General features: G+C 38.9%; 1 long non-coding RNA gene across 1 annotated transcript in view; it reads left to right on the top strand.

Annotated features, from left to right (window-relative positions):
- Window positions 1-162: 162 nt before the first annotated feature.
- Window positions 163-9397, top strand: part of LOC134297436 (uncharacterized) — an 89845-nt gene continuing 80610 nt past the window's right edge. Inside the window, exons 1-2 of the long non-coding RNA XR_010004195.1 lie at window positions 163-3337; window positions 6297-6379. This is a non-coding gene — a long non-coding RNA (uncharacterized LOC134297436). The remainder of the gene's footprint in view (window positions 3338-6296; window positions 6380-9397) is intronic.

Here is a 9397-nt window from a genome sequence, read left to right as displayed (position 1 = left end):
TTCGTTCGCTTAGCCAATTACAGATCCACCTAACCGTAGTTTTGTCTAGCCCAAACAAACTAGTAAAATGTGGGCTAGACAAAACTACGGTTAGGTGGATCTGTAATTGGCTAAGCGAACGAACCCAAAGGGTGCTCACCAATGCATCGTCTTCAGGGGCTCCGTCCTGGGCCCGGTTCTGTTCAACATCTTTATTAACGACTTAGACGAAGGGTTAGAAGGTACGATCATCAAGTTTGCAGACGACACAAAACTGGGAGGGATAGCTAACACTCCAGAAGACAGGAGCAGAATTCAAAACGATCTTGACAGACTAGAGAGATGGGCCAAAACTAACAAAATGAAGTTCAACAGGGACAAATGCAAGATACTTCACTTCGGCAGAAAAAATGGAAATCAAAGATACAGAATGGGGGACGCCTGGCTTGACAGCAGTGTGTGCGAAAAAGACCTTGGAGTCCTCGTGGACAACAAGTTAAACATGAGCCAACAATGTGATGCGGCTGCTAAAAAAGCCAATGGGATTCTGGCCTGCATCAATAGGGGAATAGTGTCTAGATCCAGGGAAGTTATGCTCCCCCTCTATTCTGCCTTGGTCAGACCACACCTGGAATACTGTGTCCAATTTTGGGCACCACAGTTGAAGGGAGATGTTGACAAGCTGGAAAGCGTCCAGAGGAGGGCGACTAAAATGATTAAGGGTCTGGAGAACAAGCCCTATGAGGAGCGGCTTAAAGAGCTGGGCATGTTTAGCCTGCAGAAGAGAAGGCTGAGAGGAGACATGATAGCCATGTACAAATACGTGAAGGGAAGTCATAGGGAAGAGGGAGCAAGCTTGTTTTCTGCTGCCCTGCAGACTAGGACACGGAACAATGGCTTCAAACTACAGGAAAGGAGATTCCACTTGAACATCAGGAAGAACTTCCTCACTGTGAGGGCTGTTCGACAGTGGAACTCTCTCCCCGGGGCCGTGGTGGACGCTCCTTCCTTGGAGGCTTTTAAGCAGAGGCTGGATGGCCATCTGTCGGGGGTGCTTTGAATGCGATTTCCTGCTTCTTAGCAGGGGGTTGGACTAGATGGCCCATGTGGTCTCTTCCAACTCTACTATTCTATGATTCTATGAAAAACCACACCAATAAAATGTATGTTAAATCCACAAGTTAAAATTGACTGCGTAGGGTTGCCAGAAGAGATAGGTCTTGAATTCTCACAGCTCATTTAGCTGTTGGATCTCTTCCAGCAGGTCATTCCACAGTCTTGTGGTGTCCGATTAAAAGTTCCTCTGGGTAGTGGTTGCCTGTTGGGTTCTCTGGAAGAGTGCCCTCCCCTTGAGGACCTAAGTGTGCAAGGCAAATTGGGAAAAGGCAATCCTGTAGGTAATCTGGACCCAAACCATGTAGTGCTTTAAAGGTCAAACTAATTAGCAGTGGAGTGGCTTTAACATGGGTGTAATATGCTCACTCCAAGATATTCCTGTAACCAATCTAGCTGCCATGTATTGAACTAATTGGAGTTCCTAAACTTGGTACAGAGATAGCTCAATGTAAAGCACATTGCAGACCCAACCTTGAGGTTGCCAGTGCATGATATATATCTTTATATTCTAGGAAGGAACACAAATGGCGTATCACCCGAAGTTGGTAGTAAGCACTCCTGGTTGTTGCATCTACCTGAGATGACATTTGGAGAGATGGATCCATGAGCATTCCCAAGTTGTGAACACAGGGGGGGGGGGGGGAATGAAACCCAATCCAGAAACTGGCTGACACATCTCCACCCCTAGGTTAGGACCCTTAATAGCAAACACCTCTGTCTTGTCTGGATTCAGTTTCAATTTGTATTTCTTCATCCAACCCACTACTTTCTCCAGGCATTCAGAGATGTTCTCTCAAGTAAAAAAAATTAAATAGGATTTTTAGTTCACATTCACTGGGTCCTTGGTCCTAACCCTAGCAGATGTGGAGGGCTGAGTGTATTAATATTTTACCAACAGCAAGGGCACTTCCCTAATAAGGCTGCAATGTGATTGCATATGATTCATACCACTGAGTGTCTTCAGATGTTTACTTCCTGTTGTGTATATCCAGTCAGCCTTCATAGTAACTCTCTTGGTCACATTTCCAACCAGAGAACCATCTGCCCATCTGCATTTGCCCTGTAAACCTGTCTTGTGATATTTGATTACTCTTCCTTCATAAAGCAAATTCTATACTGTGTGTAACATGGCCTTCTGTTGAAAGAAGGATCATAATAGTAGCCACAGGACATCATCAAGTTTCTAGAATAAAGATTCAATTATATGTTATGTTATCTGGTCTTTTAAGTACTGTGTGACTACAGGTTAAGAATAGAGTAGGTTGAATAGAATATAAAGAAATGTGGATCTTAATTCCTTATGTGCAAAAACAAAAGACCTTTTATATTACAGATAAACAAGAGACACATGCCACACTTGATCTGGTACTTTTTTCTGTTTTGGGAAACTATTCCAATTAGAATCAAACAATGTTTTAATATATTTCTGGGATGGTCTCTAAACATTATACTAAAATGTATAGCATTGAAATGAGTTGTGAATCTAAAACAAACTTGATAACTCAAATAACTTTTATTCCTAATGAATAGTTGATAAATTCACTGTGTGTGTTACATTCCCTGCCAAGGAAACCCACTGAGTAACCTTGGGCAAGTCATACTCTTTCAGTTTCAGAGTAAGGCAAGGATAAACCTCAGAACAAACTCTGCCAAGAAAACCCAGTGATAGGTTGACCTTAGGGTGCCATAAATCAGAAACAGTTTGAAGGCACATGACAGCAGCTTAAAAGAAAGAATGTACAATTTGTTCAGCATGTAGCTGGGTTGTAGTTGTAACAAAGCAGAGGGACTTCTTTGTTGTATCAGGAACAGATAATGAGCTGTGCCATGAAGAATATTGAATGCAGCCTACATCTACATAAATGTTATACTACTTTGCTATTTTAATTAGTCCCATCAGTTGAAGTTCTATAAATGTGGGTTTCACATACCTTTAAAAATGTCCTCACTTAGAAGATTACTGCTTACAGGACAGCTACTTACTGTCATTGTGACAGGCGACATCACACAGCTGCTGGCATTGCACAATTGCCTTGGCAATGCAAAGCCATACCTCAGTATAGGCACATAATTCCGCCCTCCTGCTGTGCCACTCCCCCCTCCCTTTTTGGGTTTTTTCTTTGCTTTTTATTTTATGGTACTTAGCAATTGCAAAGTGCTTTGCCTTTAAACAAATGTAAACCATTCTTCATGGAAGAGGAGCAGATGCCACCACAGAAGCCAGTGAACCTCATTGCACAAGGTAAGTCCCAGCATTGTGGCATGGTCAGGGGTGGGCTTTATCAAGGAAAGGTGCTGAACTGGCAACAACATTGTGTGACAGGGACCATCACCAAATGTGATGAGCCTACTATGCTGATTTGCTATCTTCATGCAATGAAGCCCTTAATAATGAAAGAATGAATAATGCTGATAGGATTATGTAGAAGTGATGGCTTATACAGTCATCATTTCCTGCATAAAGAATTCATCTGTGCTGCCAGGTATACTACCTAAATATGTGTAGGCAACCTGATTGCCTTATAAAGTAGACCAAAATCTGTAAATATCAATACATATGGGAGTCTTGCTCGATACAACATTTCCTCACAGTGGTCTTGCCCCCTCTCAATTCTTGTGTGCTGACTACACCGGTTTTCCTGGCCCTCTTGCTGGCTTCTTTCCTCCCTCAAACACAAGAGGGAGACAGTTCCCTGCTGTTCTCTCTGCCAATTGGTTAAGTGAGTTCTGCTGGAACATAATTCTTTACAGGGCACACTCAGTTACAAATAGTGCAAGCTCAACTGAGAAACATATTAACACCCAGAAAATGGGAGGAACCAGTTTAGAATGCTAGAAAAGGCAACCACCCCAGAAGTTGGTCTCAATATAGCAGTTGCTGTACAGATTACATTTTGTCTTCTAAGAACTATTTTACTTCCCATTCTTTCCCCCTCAGATAGACAATAGTACAGTATTTCCTGGATACTGCAAATCCTGTATCTCAAGAAAATCTGATTGTTAAATTGCTTGTCCAAATGACAGCGTAGTTGTTAACTGCATTAGTTTCCTATGTCCATACATGTAGGCCAGAACCAAGTTTCTATGAGTCTAAAATAATTTGCACTAGCAGAGTAAATATTTTGTCTTTTCAGGTTAATATAATTCTAAGTTATGGAAGATCTATATTTTACATTCATTTTAACTAATTTTTACATGATGGTTTTGATTGATTCACATATTTTAGCCAACGGTGCTTAATCTGTTTACTTTTAATGGTTTGTTTAATTTTTATTATGTTATTACATAGCATTAAATGTTTGCCATTTTTACTTTGAAAGCCACCCAGAGTCCCCACGAGGAGAGAGAGCGGGTTGAAATATTATTATTATTATTATTAATAATAATAATAATAATAATAATAATAATACAGTGTTCCCTAACTACTTCACAGTTCGCTTTTTGCGCCCTCCCTGTTTCACAGTTTTTTAATAAACACTAAATAGTATAAATCAAAAGCCGAAGGAAGGAAGGAAGGAAGGAAGGAAGGAAGGAAGGAAGGAAGGAAGGAAGGAAGGAAGGAAGGAAGGAAGGAAGGAAGGAAGGAAGGAAGGAAGGAAGGAAGGAAAAGCCAAAGGGAGAAAAAAGGAGGCTGAAGCAACTTTGTTTTCGCCTCACAAGGCATTCACATGCTTGAGAGGTGAGGAGGGGACAGAGATGCTACTTGCCAGTGAGATTGTAAACAACATAAATATAGCGTCCCTACTTCGTGAATTTTCACTTTTCGCGGGTGATCCTGGAACGTAACTCCTGCGATAAGTGAGGGAGCACTGTAATGTCCTAATTCCATTGTAATTGTGTACCATAAAAATAATGTTAACAAGTTTCCTGCTTTAACTTAACAGCATGTTTGTTTATATAGACTACTTCTAAAGTTCTACTGTGACAGCTTTCACATTGATGCTCTTGGGGAACACATGGTCATATTAGCAAGTTGACATGTGGCCATACTCCAGTGTATTGAAGCAGGTACAGAAGATATTTTTGTGCTCAACCCATTTATCTACAGATTGTAATGTTAGCATTGCCACTGTTATATTTGGGGAGGGTTGCCTGGCTATTGCTCATTCTAATTGCATGTATTGAAGAAAAAGACAGAAGGAAATGAAAAGAAGGCAAAGCCCTGAAAGTTCATCATGGGGGTGTGGACATTCTTTGAATCAATGGCGTCACAAGGGTTGGTGTCATTCGGTGCATGGTATCATTCCATAGACCGTCTCCTATACCAGTCCATCTTACAATAGTGTCGCAAAAATACTAGAATATTTGGCAAAATTAGTAATAAAAACCAGCAACAATAGAAATGTTTGCATCACATGCAGATGAGGCCACATGATTCAAAGTGTTGTCATAATTAGGTAATAATGGTAGCTCTGTCTGAAGCACATGAACATTAGAAGGTTCAAAATGTACATTAACATAGAGTTTTAGCCTTATAGGTATAAAACGTATAAGCTGAATTTACAAAACACCTTGCTGTGGTTAACTAATGTTTTTTATTTAAAAATAATGAATTTCTTCTGAAAGACTACACAAAAATGTTACTGACATTTTGATGCCACCTCCTCTGAGTGTCACCCCCACACCTTCCTAGTGACTCCTTAGTCTAGAATGTATGTCAGTCTCACAGAGCTTGGAGACAACCTTTATTGGATTGTATGCTGGCTGGGAGATTCTGAAAGCTGTCATCCCAAAGATGTCTTTTTCCATGTTTTGATGTTTCATTGGGAGAAATGTAGCACCTGACAAGCATTTGACATGAAACGCATCAGCTGCTTTTATAGTTCTTAAAAAGTGTGGATGGAATTTTGTCCCTTAACCTGGGTTCACCGTGTTGTCTTTCCCTTGGTTTTGTCATGGGGACTTCTTCACAGAAAGCATAAAGATACACTAAATCACCACAGAAAAGGATGTGCTGACAGGAAATCCTGCTACTGCTAATCCTTATCGTGCAGTATTGTCAACCTCTTTTAGTAAAACCTATCAACACGTCTTACTAATTCTTACCTAAGGTTTGTATAGAATCTAATTTGTGATTTGCTTAGGTGTTATATGAGAGTAATATGAAATATGTTTAACTTTTAACTTTAAAAACCCTTAAGATCTTCAGAATTTCCACAACTATCTATGGTTCCAAATTCTAACTTTTATCTGCTTTACAGATGGTCCAGGTTCTGACATCTTTGCATAAAACTATCAGCAGAAATATAACACCAGAATAAATCTGTGAGAGTGAACAGACAAGGTAAACTTTAGTTATAGTTTCTTTACAAAGACTGCAACATTTTCAAATTTACTCATTTTAAAAAATACATTAATTGCCTTTAAAAAACCCAGATCAATTGTTCTGGGATTTGATGTTTCAGGGACTTATTTTAAGTTAATGGTGAACCAATAGCTACTGTTATTGAAAGAAAACAAAGTAAATAACACACAATAGTATTTCTAATGTACAACAGAAAAAAAAAATACCAGCATTCTGGAAAACTCAGAACATGTATCCTTTGGAAGCATTTGCCTGATTGCCATTAAGAAACACATTGATATCCTTAGTGGCAGAATGCCATAACACCTGAAGGGAACACTTCATAAGAGCTATCAGAATTCTGAGAATACGCATAATATCAGTGGTATTGTTTCTGTGTTTCAAAACTTCTGTATATCGGCATGTAAAATGGCTACAGCATTAAGGATATGTGAATGTATCTGCAAAGCAGCTTTCTCTAGAACTCTTGTAGTGATGTCACTTACATCACCAAAGCAGGAGACCTGAATACATGTTGGCTCCTGTATTTTTAGAAGAGAAGAGTAATCAATTCTTTATTCCAGGATACTTCAGTGTAACCTGAGATCCACTCACAAATTGCTTGCTGAATCTCTGCTTTTTGTGTCACATAGCCTCGTAAGATGTTCTAGAAAACCCCAATAGCTGCAAACATTTTTGGCAGTGTGGCTGATCCCAGTGAAAATATTTTCCATCTATTAATTTCATCTTAGGCTGCTACACAACAAAGATAAGCTTTAGTCATGGCCTTTTACTAGGAACATTTTCCACCTCCTTACTGACCAATGTTACTGATGCTACCTTTTTGTTTGTCTGTCTAAACAGGAAGAGTTCTGTGAAACTCAAAAGATAGTTTTTGTCTTTGGTCAGTTCTGGTTGAGGAATCTATTTGCACTTTTTTCTAATAGTTCACTTTTAATCTACAGACTTCTGATGAAACAAGAGTACTGGTGAAGTCATAATGAATTCATATTGCCACTTGCCAGCAAGCAAGGAAATGTAAAAGAGGCCTTTCAGGGTCTAAAGCAGGGGTCCTCAAACTTTTTAAGCTGAGGGCCGGTCCACAATCCTTCAGACTGTTGAGGGGCCGGATTATCATTTGGAAAAAAAAAATTCTGATGCACACTGCACATGTCTTACTTGTAGTGCAAAAACAACAACAACAACAATGAAAGAACAATACAATATTTAAAAATAAAAATAATTTTAACCAACATACATTTATCAGGATTTCAATGGGAAGTGTGCTTCTGCTTCTGGCCAATGAGATAGTCAAGTTAATTAGGGTTGTTGTTGTTGTTGTTGTTGTTGTGTGCCTTCAAGTCATTTCAGACTTTAGGCGAGCCTAAGTCTAAAATGTATTTATTTATTATTTATTTATTTACTGCATTTATTTACTACATTTGTATCACACCCTTCTCACCCCAAAGGGGACTCAGAGTGGCTTACAAATTATATGTACATACAATATATTATATTATTAGCATAGCACAATATTAGCATTATATATTACTATATTGAACTATACCACTATACTGTAATATTATTAGTAATATTATATGTAATATAGAATATATAATTAATATTATTATATAGTATTATTATTAGTGTTATATTGTATTACATTATAATATTATTATCAATATTATATGTATATACAATATATTATATTATAAAACTGAGGGTGGGGGCCAGGTAAATGACCTCGGATGGCCGCATCCGGCCCCCGGGCCTTCGTTTGGGGACCCCTGGTCTAAAGTAATGGTGTCAAACTTGTGGTCCTCCAGGAATTTTGGACTGCAGCTCTCAGAATTCCTGGCCATTTGATAAGTTGTCTAAGGCTTCTGGGAAATGGGGTCCCAAACACCATTACAACCTCAAGTTGGACACTTCTGATCTAAAGCCTCCATCTCTCACCTTGCCAAAGTGCCTGGAATATTACTCTTTTCTCCAACATTTTCTAGATGTTGTAAATATAAGATTGACTTGAACATAATCTTTCATTGACCTTTTTAGTCTCTGAATACATGATGATATGAAAGGCACTTTCAGGTGATACTTGTTATCTTCGGCAGGCTACACACTGGCTTTACTAGTACCCCAGGGAAGCAAAGATTATCAAGACACAATGCCTAGGCTGCCAGTGGATAAGGCAGATTGAAACCTGCTGTGATACACAGTGGATCATGCTGCTGATCTCTGCATCAGTTGTAGAGTCAGTCCTTCTGACAGCAAGCTCGGAAATCTGGTGGTGAATGCTAACAGCAGACAGTGTGAGATACTGAGGGACGTATCAGCCTGCTCCAAGATTTGTAGAAATACAGAAAATCTTTACAGGGAGACAACCAATGCAACTATCACCAAGCAAAGCCAGATGAAGACTGCAAGAGCAATTGGAGGCTGGGTTTCCTATTTGTAAAGTGAAAAAAATGGAAACTGAATGGAATTATGGAAGGATTTGCAGGAGCAGAGCATGGCTGGAGATGAGTGTAGGCTGCAGCATTTTTTTTCATGTCTCACATTTAAAAACATAGTCTTAACATTTTGTCTTATATGAACAATGCTTCTTATGCCTCAATATTGAACATCTGTCTCTGATACTTCAGTTCAATAGATTGTACGTAAGTGGCTATATACAATGACATCCTTATAGTTTAAAGATTCAGAGAAAGAAAGAGAATCTTTATCTATATTTCTAAAGCAGAGGTTAGCCATTGTGATGTTATGATCTAGCCAGAATAGCCAATGGTGAGATATTATAGGAGTTGCAGTCCAAAAATATCAGAAGAATAACAGCAGCTCAATGCTGGTCTAGGGAATGAGAACACAGGAAGGACAGCAAAAGATAGGGAAATTACATCTCAATGTTTAAAACAAACAATATAGCTGTTTTCCAAAAGAGCACAATATAGGAATGTTTATTTTACACAGATTGAGATTAATTTCAATTTACTGTTTCAAGTGATCTCTGTTGTTGAT

The sequence above is a fragment of the Anolis carolinensis genome, chromosome 3, assembly GCF_035594765.1.
Source record: "Anolis carolinensis isolate JA03-04 chromosome 3, rAnoCar3.1.pri, whole genome shotgun sequence".
Lineage (NCBI taxonomy): Eukaryota > Metazoa > Chordata > Lepidosauria > Squamata > Dactyloidae > Anolis > Anolis carolinensis.
This window is presented reverse-complemented; position numbering and strand designations above follow the sequence as displayed.